This window comes from Microtus pennsylvanicus, chromosome 20, assembly GCF_037038515.1.
Source record: "Microtus pennsylvanicus isolate mMicPen1 chromosome 20, mMicPen1.hap1, whole genome shotgun sequence".
In the NCBI taxonomy this organism is placed as follows: Eukaryota; Metazoa; Chordata; class Mammalia; order Rodentia; family Cricetidae; genus Microtus; species Microtus pennsylvanicus.
In genome coordinates this window covers 8,853,234-8,868,399 of record NC_134598.1, presented here as the reverse complement: position 1 = coordinate 8,868,399, position 15,166 = coordinate 8,853,234, and positions in this window count along the sequence as shown.

The following is a 15,166-nucleotide window of genomic DNA, read 5'->3' as shown; positions in this document are numbered from 1 at the left end:
TGCTATCCTCAGGAGAAGGGGAAGCTGGAGTAGAAATGGCGTGGCCTGAGAGCCGCACACCAGAAGCACGGTGTGATGCTTTACTCTGTTCGTCCTCCCGAGGGCAGAAATGAAGAAAACATTTCCCTCATTTTTTGTTGAAGTTTCAGCAGACTGGGCTGTACCAGTTAAAAAGCTTGGCTGTAGAACATTTCAGGCATCCAGAAAACAGCAGTGTAGAGAGCGTCCTTCCACTTGTTGCTCAGGTGTGGAGACTTACATAGCTCACCGGCATGTGCTGAATTACTTCTAAGGTAACGCTCACATACTCTAATGGGGCAAATACAGCCTGAGTTGACAGTGGTTGACCCCCAACATAATAAAGATACAAGAAGTTTCCATCTCAGAATCCTTCGTTTCTCAGCTTATTTCCTCTATTCCACCCTGTAGGAACCCTTTGTTGTGGTTTGTTTCACCACAGATTAATTTTACCCATCCTAGAATTTCATATACTTGGAATTATCATTCTCTCTCTCTCTCTCTCTCTCTCTCTCTCTCTCTCTCTCTCTCTCTCTCTCTCTCTCTCTCTCTCCTGACTGCCTCCTGAGTGCTAGGATTAAAGGTATGAGCCTCCATTCCAGCACTGTACACTGGTTTTATATCAGGTTTCTTGTGCTCAAAATGTTTGTGAACCTTCATCTTATTGCTTGTACCAGGAACTTCTTTTTCCCGCACAGAGAATTCTGTGATATAAAAAGATGACCCCTTGTTCATCCATACTTCTGTTTATAGATGTTGGGTTTTGCCTAGTAATTTGGTGGTATAAACACACCTCCATGCATCAGAGAGAGAACAGGCTGATTTTAGCTCACAGTTCAGGCATAGTCCATCAATGGCGGGAAAGTTAAGTCATCATCAGCTGGGTCACATTGCATCCACCATCAAGAGAGTAAATGCATGCCACTGTTCTGCTCAGTTTTTCTTGTTATCCAGTTCAGGATCCACCCAATGTGGGCAAGTCTTCCCACTTCAGTTGATATATGTCTATTAGCCACATGGGGCCAGTTGTCATCCTGGGCATCTGAGGCCAGTCTTGGAATTACAGATGGAGCTATCACTTTGTGGCTAGTAGGTGAAATGTAAGAGCAAAGGGAAAATGACGAGAATGGGAAAGGAAGAGTGTCAGGGATTAGATACTGGCATAACAGTATCCTAAACTTTGTGGTGTTTTGAATAGGAATGGCTCTCAGAGACTTGTGTGTTTGAGTACTTTGTCCATAAGGAATGGCACTATTGGGAGGTGTGGCCTTGTTGGAGTAGGTGTGGTCTTATTGTAGGAAGCCACTTTGAGGGTGGGCTCTGAGGTCTTATATGCTCAAGCTATGCCTCGTATGGCACACAGTCTCCTGTTGTCTGCAGATGAAGATGTAGGACATTCGGCTCCTTCTTCAGCACTGTGCCTGCCTGCATGCTGCTGTGCTTCTCATCATGATGATAATGGACTGAACCACTGAAACCGTAAGCCAGACCCAATTAAATGTTTTCCTTTATAGGAGTTGCCATGGCCATGGTGTCTCTTCATAACAATAAAACCCTAATTAAGACAGGTTGTGTCTAGGAAGGAAGAATTAGAAAGAATATGGTTATTGAGGCACCAAATGAGTGATAATCTATAAGAGAGTTTCAAGAAGAGAGGGAATGTTTGATGATAATTTATTAATAGCATTAATTATCACTGGCTGCTTCAGATGACGCTGAAAATGGGCCTTTGACATCATGCCTGTGAGCTCCAATGATGCCTTGTGACTCTAGAGGTTGTAGGCAGACTTTTCTGTCCCACTAGCCAGTCTTTAAGTCATGACACAGACTTAATATTAATTATTAATGCTCAACTGATAGCTTAGGCTTATTACTAACTAGCTCTTACAACTTAAATTAACCCATATTTTTAATCTAAGCTCTACCACATGATTCATGGCTTGTTACCTCATTTTCTACATGTCCTGCTTCTTCTGCATCTGGCTTGTGACTTTGAAACTCTGCCCTTCTTCTTCCTAGTGTTCTCTCTGCCCTGAAAATCCTGTCTAACTATAGGCCAGGCAGCTCTTTATTAACCAGTGAGAGTAATACATATTTATAACGTACAAAGATTGTTCCATAGCAGGGGGGTAGTAACTCCCTTGCCATCACTGACCAATGAATGATCTTGTGACTGATTGGAGGGAAGGCATGTACCACTTTTGGAAACTCGTTCCTCTGAAACGTTGGAAGATTCACGATGGTTACTTACATCCTTATTAAAATGTTAACGCATAGGTCAAATTGATGGGTCTTGAACCTGAAAGATCAAATAGTTCATTTAATGGTATTTTAACCAAATTGGTTTTAAACCAGTGGGATTATTTGCAGTGCTTAAGAAGCCATTATTCTCCAACCGAGTGGCTAAACTGGCTACCCTGGGATTTGCAGCTGGGGTTTCCCTTTATGACAGTGTCCTGGGAACAGAGTCATTTGTCCCAAAGGGACTCTCCTAGCAAAGGCTCGCCAGACCTGTCTTGATTAATTTCTCAAAACCACACGAGGAGATTAGCCAATTACACTTTCCAGGGTTGGCTTGATCGGCCCCGCATGGTTGCACAGTCTGCACGGGTTGCCACTCAGAGCTCTGACCGATCAAAATGGCTAAGAAAAGCTGGGCGGAAATGATCTGTGAGCCGACTTCTAATACGGCTTAAGCTTATGTGGTTTAGATGGCTGTATCTTTGAGATGTGGGATAGAGAAATATCTCATGCCAGTTCTGGCACTGTTTCCGAGGAAGCAGGCAGGGAGCAGGCATTGACTCTCTTTGGCTAGTAGAAGACAGAGTGGCAGGAACCACCAGAGCAACTGAAGATAGCAACTTTACCCAGTAAGCCACAGCCTCGTGACGATACACAGATTAATTGAGATGGGTTAATTTAAGATATGAGTTAACCAGAAATACGTTTAAGCTATTGGCCAAACAGTATTGCAAATAATATGGTTTCTGTGGGATTATTTTGGGAGTCTGTGCGGCCGGGAAACAAGCAAGTGACTCCTACAACCCTTTTTACCAACAAATTTCTTTGAGGTGAGGGTGAAACACAAAACACGTCTAGGTATTTTGATTGCCGTTTGTTTTGTGCAAAACAAAGCAAACAGTAACATTGCCATCCTCTCAGCAGCACCGAAGAAGGAAAAACCAGAAACCGAACGCAGGGAGAATGAGCTGCCGGAAACGCGGTCGAGCAGCAGAGGGCGCAAGTGCACCACCGATGAGCTTCCAGTCACACCCGACCGGGTCATTTTCGCAATACTCTGTGTGCAGTTCAGATTTTATTTAAATATTTATTTGAATCAACTTTGGCATGCAGCGGTGCAAAAACAGATTAGAAACTAAATGCAGGTCTAGTGTACTCTCCAGCGATTGCATTTCCCTAAATGATATATTGCTCTTGCTTAAGCTCCCTGCCTTACCAAGTTCGGCTCGTTTTTTTTTTTTTTTTGGCAACTGGCAATCCTGTGTTTCCGGTTTATGCTTAAATCCCAGCGGTTTTTTTCTTCTCAGATATTGGGTTGTATGCGAGAGGCAGGGAAGGGTGGGGATTTATCAAGGTAAGGAAGCGAAAGTCTGAAACAGGGTGTGATGGCCGACTTGGCTTCCGACCCACGGCAGGAGTCAAACGTGACGGTTCTGTATCCAGGTGCAAGCCATTCAGAGTGTCTGAGAGCAGAGAGGGTCGGGATGGTTTAACTTTTCCCCCAGGTGCCGGATGCTGCTTTCATGGACAGAAAGGCTTTCGGGTTGCCTTTCTTAGAGCAAGCCTTGGCATTTTACAGGCATCCGAGAGCCGGGAAACAACGAGGACAAATTCCTAGACATGCATCTGTGAGTGTTTTTGTCTTTGTGCAAACAGCACAGAGTGTTCTCACACAGCCTCCGCCGAGCCGCCTGCGGCTCACCCAGGGCTGTGGCTCCCAAGCCACAAACTTGTACAGTGTATTATGTGCTTATTCCGTACTCCGTTGAAGCACAATAGTGTTGGTGTATGAAAACATTTCTAAACACAGAAAAGGCACACCAGATGTGGGGTTTAAACATTTATAGTGATTTATAAATTTACAGCATAATTATATAATTTCTTCCCTTCCCTCCCTACACCCCCTCGGATGTACCTACCCCCTTGCTCTCTCTCAAACGCAGGACCTTTTCTCTGATTGTATCGCAGGACCTTTTCTCTGATTGTTACATACATCCATGTGTGTGTTTGTGTGAATTCTTAAATATATAATTCAATTTGCTCGGTTCATACAATGTAATCTGTATGCTCCATGTATATGATCTCAGGGGTGATCACTTGGCACTGGAAAGCCAGTAATGAGGATTTTCCTCGGGAAAGACCATTTATTTCTTCAGCTCTTGGAATTCTCTAGTTGCCAGTGGTTCTTTGTCTGGGGTTGAGGCCTTTGAGTTTTCGCTAGTGTGTCCATTGCTGCCGTCTTTGTTCAGGTCTTGTTTAGGCAGCCATGTTGTTGAGACTTTGTGGGTGCAGACTTCCTGACATTCTAGGAGACACAGTCCTGCAGGAAACGCCTGTTCCTGTGGCTTTTTACTGTTCTTCCCTCTCATCTTCTGCAAGGATCCCTGAGGCTCAGGTACAGGAATTGTTTTGTAGATCAGCTGGAACAGGACACCACACAGTCTCTTGGTCTCTGCATCTTTATTGGTTGTAGTTTTCGGTAATGGTTTCCATCTGTTGGGAAGAGAAGTTTCTTCGAGGCCTGAGAGCTGCACTTATCTGTGCATCTAAGAATAAGAACTTTCTCAGTTCTTTATAATCCAATGGGGTCTTCTTCCTGTTTTTATTTTCTTTGCTTTTGTTTTCTTTTTGGAGACTTGAGGATCTAATTGCATTTTCTTCATTCATCTGTTGATGGATGTCTAGGTTGATTCCATAACTTGACTTTTGTGAACAGAACCTCAATACAAATGGCTGCAGAAGTTCGCCTAGTATATACTGACTGAGATTCCTCTGGACTCTGAGAAAGAGGAGCCTGTTGGGGGAGGCCGCTTGTTTGTTTCCTGGCCACCCAGAGTCCCAAAATAATCACACAGAAACTATATTATTTGCAATACTGTTTGGCCAATGGCTTAATTGTATTTCTGGCTAACTCTTGCATCTTAATTTAACCCATTTATATTAATCTGCATATCACCACGTGGGTGTGGCTTACCGGCAAGGTTCTGGCATGTCCGTTCCAATGGTGGCTACATGGCGTCTCTGGTCTCTGCCTTCCTTCTCCCAGCATTCAGTTTAGTTTTCCCCGCCTAGCTCTACTCTTTTGCTCTATTACAGGCCAAGACAGTTTCTTTATTAACAAATGGTATTCACAGCATACAGAGGGGAATTCCTCATCAGGAGCTTCCAGGATCTTTCATCTTCGACACTAGCAGCCGTCTAGCTGGGTCCCACAGCAGCTCAGCTTTTGGTTGGGTTTCTTCCCTTCATTTTTAACAGAACAGCCATAAATATTGCAAAGCATATACCTTCTGTGGAATGCATGTTGAGAAACATGGGCCTAATGAGTAAAGATGTGGTTAGCATTCTCTGTAGGAGTTTGGGGAGATCACAGATCATCATGGCTAGAGAACATGCATTCAAACCTTTGAAGGTGTTAGGATGGGACCTGGAGATGTGAGACAGGTTCTATGTCTGAGATAGGAGTCTACAGTTCAAATGAGGAGGAGGCAAAACTGCCTTTGGCTTGAATGGGAGCATGATTGTGATTTCAATGGGAGCACAGCTGTGGTTTGAATGGGAGCACGGCTGTGATTTGAATGGGAGCATGGCTGTGGTTTGAATGGGAGCACGGCTGTGGTTTGAATGGGAGCACGGCTGTGATTTGAGTGGGAGCACGGCTGTGGTTTGAGTGGGAGCACGGCTGTGGTTTGAATGGGAGCACGGCTGTGATTTGAGTGGGAGCACGGCTGTGGTTTGAGTGGGAGCACGGCTGTGGTTTGAGTGGGAGCACGGCTGTGGTTTGAGTGGGAGCACGGCTGTGGTTTGAATGGGAGCACGGCTGTGATTTGAATGGGAGCACGGCCATGGTTTGAATGGGAGCACGGCTGTGGTTTGAATGGGAGCACGGCTGTGGTTTGAATGGGAGCACGGCTGTGATTTGAGTGGGAGCACGGCTGTGGTTTGAGTGGGAGCACGGCTGTGGTTTGAGTGGGAGCACGGCTGTGGTTTGAGTGGGAGCACGGCTGTGGTTTGAATGGGAGCACGGCTGTGGTTTGAATGGGAGCACGGCTGTGGTTTGAATGGGAGCATGGCTGTGGTTTGAATGGGAGCACGCTGTGGTTTGAATGGGAGCACGGCTGTGGTTTGAATGGGAGCACGGCTGTGGTTTGAATGGGAGCACGGCTGTGGTTTGAGTGGGAGCACGCTGTGGTTTGAGTGGGAGCACGGCTGTGGTTTGAATGGGAGCACGGCTGTGGTTTGAATGGGAGCACGCTGTGGTTTGAGTGGGAGCACGGCTGTGGTTTGAGTGGGAGCACGCTGTGGTTTGAGTGGGAGCACGGCTGTGATTTGAGTGGGAGCACGGCTGTGGTTTGAATGGGAGCACGGCTGTGGTTTGAGTGGGAGAACAGCTGTGGTTTGAATGGGAGCACGGCTGTGGTTTGAAGTTAAGACACCTTTCTCCTCCAGAGCTGTGATGATATTCATCTTACCTTTTTCTTCAAGAATTTTTTTTTTTTCCTGAGACAAGAGCTTGCAGGCTGCTCTCAAACTTGCGGTCTTCCGGCCTCTTGTACAGAACTAGGATTGCAGATGTGAAGGATCTTTGAAAAGCCTTATCAAGCAGTGTAGCATATTACTGTCCTCTGGGGGAGTGAAATTAATTCGTAGTTACACCATTGACAGAAGTTAGAAACGAAACATTCAGCAGTGATTGGATATGCAAAAGGACTTGTTGAAAGCAATGAACAATCTTCTAGATGACTCAGCCTTAAGATGTTTTTCTCCAGGTATTCGTGTGATGTAAACAACGACATAAAGGATTTCCCTCATGATCAAACTTACATAAGCTGGCCTCATACTCCCTTCAAAGTAGGGTTGACGTGAGGAGGCTCTGGAGAGAGCCCTGCTGATGTGGGACAATTGTCTATATTCTGTCAATGTTTTAAATAAATGCTGATTGGCCAGTAGCCAGGCAGGAAGTATAGGTGGGACAACCAGACAGGAAGTAGAGGTGGGTCAAAGAGAACAGGAGAATTCTGGGAAGGAGGAAGCCTGTTCCTCCCCAGTCCTGTCCCAACCACAGAAGAAGGAAGATGTGATTGCCCTGCTTAAAAAGGTACTGAGCCATGTGGCTAACATAGATAAGAATAATGGGTTAATATAAGTTATAAGAGTAATAAGAAGCCTGAGCTAATGGTCAACCAGTTTATCATTAATATAGACCTCTGTGATTTCTTTGGGACTAAATGGCTGAGGGACCTGGTGGGAGGACAGAAACCAGCAGGACAGAAAACTCAGTCAACACCCCGCCTTTGAAAGGATGCCACACATCACCACCACATGGTCATCTTGCCTTTGCATCTGTCTGTCATGGCAGGCATTCTTGTCCCGTGAAGCCTTATTTATTCAGGTCATAAATAATGAAACAGTCAAGAGCTAATAGGATACCGATGGCAAAATGTGCTTTTCTGTTCATGACAATGCTGAGTTACCTAGGACCTTCCACCAGCCAATTTCAGTATAACGGTTTAACCCCAAATCCAACGAGAGAAAGTCATTTTCCCACATAATGCAGTTGTGATTAAGAATTATTATTTTATCTTTGCCAACGTTGATAACACCTAATCCTTAATCCTCCTTATGAGATTTGCTTTAATATCTAAAAATAGGGGACATTTCTAAAAACGTACTTGCTATGAAAGCAGAAGCTCGCTGGAAATTGCAGAGGGTGTCCACATGGGGATTTTTCTATTGGAACTGGGTCATGACATTACTCTGGATTGTATTCAAGGAGAATACCACAGGCATCTGACTGTATAAGTGGAATAAATTGTGCCTGGCCTAATTGTTAGCACCGTTCTGCCTTGGTGTCTTTGTGTTTTTAAATAAGCACACTGTTATTTATTGAGTTAGTTTTGGTTTCTTTTTTACGTGGGGTCTCACTATGTAGCTTTGGCTGACTTGGAAATCACTGTGTAGACCAGCTGGCTTCCAAAGTACAGAGATCGGCCTGCCTCTGCCTTCCAAGTGCTGGGATTAAAAGCGTGCGCCACCATGTCAGGCTTATATTCTAAATAAAGACACACAGCCTTGGACAAAACCAGTTAACTCATCACTTTGGCTTTGTTTTTCCACATAGAAACACTGGGAATGTGAGATTAAAACATTGGGTAAGCGAGGCAAAAGGAATGGATACCGTAAATTACTGGCAACACTAGTCCAGGGTGTGGAGGACCGTTGTAGGCTCATTTCCGCCTTGCCTGATGGTCAGACAGTCGGAGGCTGCCCAAATGATCAACAAGCAACAAGCGTAGTTGCATGGCCCAGCTCAGGATGTGATTGCTTGGTTCTTTTAGCCTTAGAATAGCTCATAAGTAGGTCCACGACACCAGGGCCACTCGCAAGCACAGGGTCTGTGGGGGCTTGGTGGGGTGACTTGGGCAATTTGAGACCGATGTCTGCAATACCTCCATCTCCACTTATGGTGGAAAGTCATCGCCAGAGTCTGCCGACAGAAAACACAGGGAGCAGCTTCCACAAACACTCACTGAGGAGTAGCACCCTCCAAAGCGGTGGGGTTCTGAGGAACGGTCGTCTTGGAGCCGACCTTCTAGTGGAAATAAGGTCAATGGACAAGCAAACAGCCCATGAGGAGACCAGGACAGGATAATGCCATGGGGAACGCAGGGCACAGGGTGGGAAAGCCTTCACGGAGGGAGAACAGCATCCTGGAAACACTCCCAGGCCCTGAGGCAGGAGCCCGCTAGGCAGGAGTGGAGCGAGAGGAGGGCTGTTGTGGTGAGCGAGGAGGAAGCAGAGCAGAGGCGGGCAAGGACTGTGAGGTCCTGAGGAGGGGTCAGACGTTATTCTAATAGTCAGAAGCTGGGAGAACTCTAGGGACAAGACAGGAAGCAGGGAGACATCCTGGGCTGCTTCAGGCGAGCCTTGTAAGTCCAGGGCCTCTGCACTAACGCAGAAACAGTGGAGACGGGAAGCTGTTGATTGCCTTTTGAGGAAACAAAGGGGTTTACTGGTGAGTCACAAATGGGGATAGAATAAACATGATTTTTGTTTCTTTGAGACAGGATATGATTCTGGAGGCCAGGTTAGCCTAAAACTCACTACAGTCCCTGGCAGGGCTTGAATTTGTACAATCCTCCTGCCTCAGTTTGTTGGGATTACAGGTGTAAACTGCCACGCCCTAGAGCCATCCAGAGCAATTTACTAAAACGGGGGAAGGAGGCGTTATAGAGAATAGAAGTTCTGAGTTCAGCTTGAGTATGGTTGCTTTCAGATGTCCATCGGATATGACAACACCCATCCCTTGTAAGTCAGAGCTGAAGACAAAGATGGGAATTATTTGCACATAGGGGATATTTGGACATGAGCTGAACCAGGTCATCCAGGGGCAACAGACAGATGTCAGGGAAGGTAGTCCCAAACCATGCCCCAATGTAGAGACTGGCAAGAGGTGGAGGAACCAGCAAGAGAGATGAAGAAGGAATGGCCAGGGCAAGAGGAGAGGAAGTGAGATGCCATGGAAACGAAGGAAAGACCTGCGAGGAGGAAGTGTTGGCCATGGCCAAGAGGTTAAGCAAGATGACAACAGAGAGGCCTGCTGTTGAGGATGCTTGCATGTCCTTGAGAAGACCGAGGACCCTGCCTGGGGTAACTCAGGTGTTGAGAGAATGCTTTTGTCGTCAGAGAAGTACAATGTTGTCACAGCAACAAGGCCAGTGCTAAGCAGAGCTTCCTTTTGTGGCTACACTTACCTTTGGGGAGCGCCCGTGTTACCATGGAAACCAAGAATTATTCCATGGAATAATATTATCTTTAGCTTCAAGGGTACCCAGAGGTCAGGTCGTCTAAATTCTCACCCTGGACCTTCCAGCACAAGCTGACACATGCTCACATTTGCACAAACATTTCCAGACACAGAGGATCATCCCGAGGGATGTGCCATGGCTGGTTGCCGTTGGTCAGTGAAAAGGAAAAGCCTTTCACTGTCAAAGTCAAGCAGAGACCTTCACCAATGGGCGGTACTCAAAGCAGGAGAGGATTGGAGAGCCTCTAAGTGGACTGCAGGGTGCGGACAGCAGGGGGAGTGGGGTGCGGGGAAGTTAAACTGGGCATCGGATGCCGGACTGGGCACCGGATGTGGAACTCAGGTTTGCTTTCCATGCATAAGGTCTGAGGGATTGCAGCCTGTGCCTAACTGGTGCTCAGCTGCTCCCACTTGGCTGGGACTCAACTCTCGGTAAGACTATTAAGTTTGAATTTCCTCTCTGTTTATACGCTGAGTTTGGTAGCTTCCAGTTTCTGGCCTTCCTATTTAAAGTGCCAAGCTGCTTTGGGAGCATCCGGGGATTTATGGTACCAAGGTGTGTGTGTGTGTGTGTGTGTGTGTGTGTATGCATTCATGTGGAGATCAAAGTTGACTGTCCTAGAATTGATTATGTAGACAAGGTTGGTTTTGAGCTCACAGGAATGGGCTTGCCTTTCCTTCCTAAGTGCTGAGATTAAAGATGTGCACCACTATACTGCCTAGCAACCCTTGGGTGTTGGGACACCATCCACTTTTTTTTTTTGAGACCAGCTCCTTTACCAGCCTGGAACTCACTGAGGAGGCTTGGGCTAGCTGGCAGATAAGACTCAGAAATCCTCTTTACCTGCTGAACTCTGGAATTTTAAGTGTGTGCTATAGCCTCTTCTTAAAACAATGTGTGTGTGTGTGTACTAGTGTGTATATGTGCGTGTGTGCGAATGTGTGTGCATGTGTATGTATGTACATGTGTGTATACTAGTGTGTATGTGCGTGTATATGTACTAGTGTGTATGTGTGCAAATGTGTGTGTACTAGTGTGTATGTGTGTGTGTGCATGTGTATATGTATATGTATGTGTGTGTTCTGGCGATCGAACTCATGTCCTATCCTACAAGTACTTTGCTGGAGCTATCTTTCTAGTCTATGCTAGAAAACTTCCTTCCTTCCTTCCTTCCTTCCTTCCTTCCTTCCTTCCTTCCTTCCTTCCATTTGTTTTTTTGAGACAGGGTTTCTCTGTAGTTTTTTTCGAACCCCTTCTGGAACTAGCTCTTGTAGACCAGGCTGGCCACAAACTCACAGAGATCAGTCTTCCCTGCCTTCTGAGTGCTGGGATTAAAGTCATGTGCCACCACGCCCGGCTCTGGGGAAGTTGTGTGTATCTTGGCATGTATGGGTTCACGTGGATTCATGAAATGAAGACTCAAAAACACCTTGAGAATCAACTTAGCCTCTGAGGCTGCAGGGGGCTCAATCCCCTTGAACTGAAACGCTTTCCCTTCGCCTCTTGGCATCTTTATTTTTCCTATATTTACACTTTGAATAATAGATTTCCATATCTCTAAACAAACTAAATGAAACTTCTGAAAACACAAGGCCAGGTGCAAATACCCGATTCGTGAGGTACCACCGTTTTCTGGGTTTCCTCTAAACCAAGTTTTGCATATGGGTAAATGTACCTCAGGTAATGTTATTTCAAATGACCTTGAAGTGTAATTCCAGAAGTTACAGATAAAAGCATGCTTCTCGCAGAAGTCCAGCAATTTAGGATTACATAAATCAGGAGAGAAATGTACCGTCTGTACTATGGTACTATGCCTGTATTGCGGTGCCTGCACTACGGGACCATTCCCGAGCCGGGCAAGGGCCTGGAGATTTTTATTTTTTATTTTTTTAAATATTTATTTATTTATTATGTATACAATATTCTGTCTGTGTGTATGCCTTCAGGCCAGAAGAGGGCACCAGATCTCATTACAGATGGTTGTGAGTCACCATATGGTTGCCGGGAATTCAACTTAGGACCTTTGGAAGAGCAGGCAATGCTCTTAACCTCTGAGCCATCTCTCCAACCCGCCTGGAGATTTTTAAACACACAAAGACACACAGACAGAGACACGGGTCATCCTTGAAACAGGAATGCCCCCTTTATTGTGTCCAGGGACAGCTTATATAGGGATCCTTAACTGATAGCCACGCCTCAGCCAAACCCACCAGAAACCACTCTCCTGTCATCAGGAACTCAAAGCAGCTGCAAGCATAACACGTTTACTAGAAATTCAGGATCTGGGGGTTCACAGCTCCCAACAAAGCCCTAACCAAACTTTCTCTAGCACCGCCCCTCCCCATGTTAGATGTGGTGTGTGAATTTATTGATTTCTTTTTAAGATTAAAAAAAACCACATTTTTTTGGTATGTGTTCATGCTTGCATGTGCACACCCACAGGCCTATAAGTGGTTGTGAGCTGCCGATTGTGGGTCCTGGGAACCAAACCTGGGTCCCCTGCAAGTGCAGCAAGTGCCCTTAACTCCTGAGCCATCTCTCACGCCTGTCTTCTTTACATTTTGTGGTTCAAGATGTGACCTCAGATTGAACTAACAGAAAAATGGTCAGAGATTAAGCAGTTAAAATTAATTGGAAACTTACAACTAAAACCTTGTTTTTATGATTGAACTGTATCTTTCACTTGCTCCCCAGGATGTGTGTGGGGTAGACGTTGTCCTTGGTGTTTGGGGGTGACAGGAGGAGTAAGCGCCTGGATCAAAAATTCTGATATTTTCTGAGCTGCATTCATTTAAAAAAATTTATTCTTCTCTCCCAAATGCATACATTTCTTTAAGTTGAGGTTTTGCAAGGAGCCCCTGTAGAGTGGCAGGTGGACACACTTCCTGTTTGACTGGGTGCGTGTGTGTCTGTGTGTGTGTCGGGGAGAGGGGTCAGGCCCAGAGGAGCAGGCTTTGAGAGCTGCCGGTGTGCGCATAGCTATACGACGGTCCGTCCAGTTTTGGGAACCGAACACCAACCTCCTGACTGAGAAGCCTTTATCTTTGGTTCCCACTCTTGGAATTTCTCCTGTTCTGGTTCCCCAAAGGAAGTCCTCCAGAACGCATTGAGATTTTCGGAAAAACAACAGGAAGAGTTTTTTTGGGTGAACTGGAGACAATAAGTCATCTTTTGATTATGAGGTTTTATTTCCGAGGCAGGATGTATAGCCCCAGGGGCGTTTTACTCTAGTAGATTTTTATCTTGTTTTAAAGTAAACAGAGAGGGACACATGAATTTTTTATCAAATTATTGATCTAAAACAAAGCCCACGGTAGCACAAATGTTTCTTTTTCCAATAATGTATTATTATCAGAATTTTCTTAATATCCTAAAAACCAGTTATATCTCTCCTTATTTTTATGTAATAGAAAATTATTGTTTGGAACATTACTGCAGTTATTTTATATGTAAAGATTTGTTTTGGATCTGAACTTTTATCTTCTGGGAAATGTGATTATCTATTCATAGAAGTGAATGATTTAGTGACTAAATCGAATTCTTATAATATTTTAATACTCCTTTTGGTCAAATTTTCAAACCATCAATACCCTCAGGCTTCATGTGTTCACAGTGTAATGGCATTTAGGATGATGGATTTCACACTGACCGTTCGAGGATTCTCCATTTGGTAGATCATAGTAAAGTATGGAACTTGGCTCTGAAAATCTGGGAAGGCTCTGCTGGTGGATTCCCCCCTTTCCTCTGAGGTTAGTATTTTACATGGGCACTGGCATCTCTTGAACACCTTCCCAGGAGATTGCCCATCCTTTTAAGTTAGTGGTTCTCACCCTCCCTAACACTCCGGCCCTTTAATACAGTTCCATATGCTGGGGTGACCCCTAGCCATAAAATTAGTTTTGTTGCTATTTCATAACTGTAATTTTGCTACTGTTATGAATTGTAATGTTAATACCTGTGTTTTCTGATAGTCTTATTTGACCCTTGTAAAAGGGGTTGTGACCCACAGGTTGGGAACCACTGTTTTAAATGATTACAAGGCTTTTTTTTTGTTTTTTTTTAACTTGTGGTAATAGTGGGCATTTAAATTTTATTATACTGCTATTATTATTATTTTTAAGATAGAATTTTACTATTTGGCCGATGCTGGCTTTGAACTTGTGATCCTTCTGCCCCAGATTTTTGAATACTGGGATTGTGAAATGTGTATCACCATGCCCAGCTCTGGCTTCAGATTTTTGGATAACGATTTGATAACAACAACTTATGTATTCTTTTGTACTTAAGAGAAAAGAGCGGGCCAGAGAGATGGCTCAGGGGTTAAGAACATTGACTCCTCTTCTAGAGGTCCTGAATTCATTTCCCAGCGACTATATGGTGGCTCACAACCATGTGTAATGAGATCTGAAGCCCTCTTCTGGTGTGTATGAAGACAGAGCACTCATATACATAAAATACCTAAATAAATAAGTCTTCAAAAAAAAAGAAAAAAGAGCAATACATAAAATGTACTCTCAGTAACAAAATGTATCTCAACAGTTTTATGCCACAAAACTGGAAAATGCAAAAGAAATGGACATTTTTTTAAAAAATAAGTACCATATACTAAAGCTAAACCAAGACCAGGTGAACGATCTAAATAGACCTGTTAGTCACAAAGAACTGGAAACTGTTATCAAAAATCTCCCTTCGAAAAAAAGCCCAGGACCAGATGGTTTCAATGCAGAATTCTACCAGAACTTCCAAGAAGAGCTAATACCTATACTCCTTAATGTATTTCACAATATAGAAACAGAAGAGTCATTACCAAATTCCTTTTATGAAGTCCCACTCCTCACCCTAGAACTGCTGACAGTTGATAGCATTGGGGAGAGGCGGGGAGAGACCGTTGTTCTGTTTAGAGGATGTGGTCGCTGGGAGGATTCCCATGTTCCGGTGGATGGCCCTACACCCATGGACATGTGGGCAGCACTAGCTGGACTTAGTGGATTATAAAAGCAACAAGCAAACAAACAAGGCTTGAAGTTTGGAGGCAGATGCTGGAGGGACATGGAGGGATGTGGGAGGGAGAAATGGGGGTTGATATGCTTCATTTTATA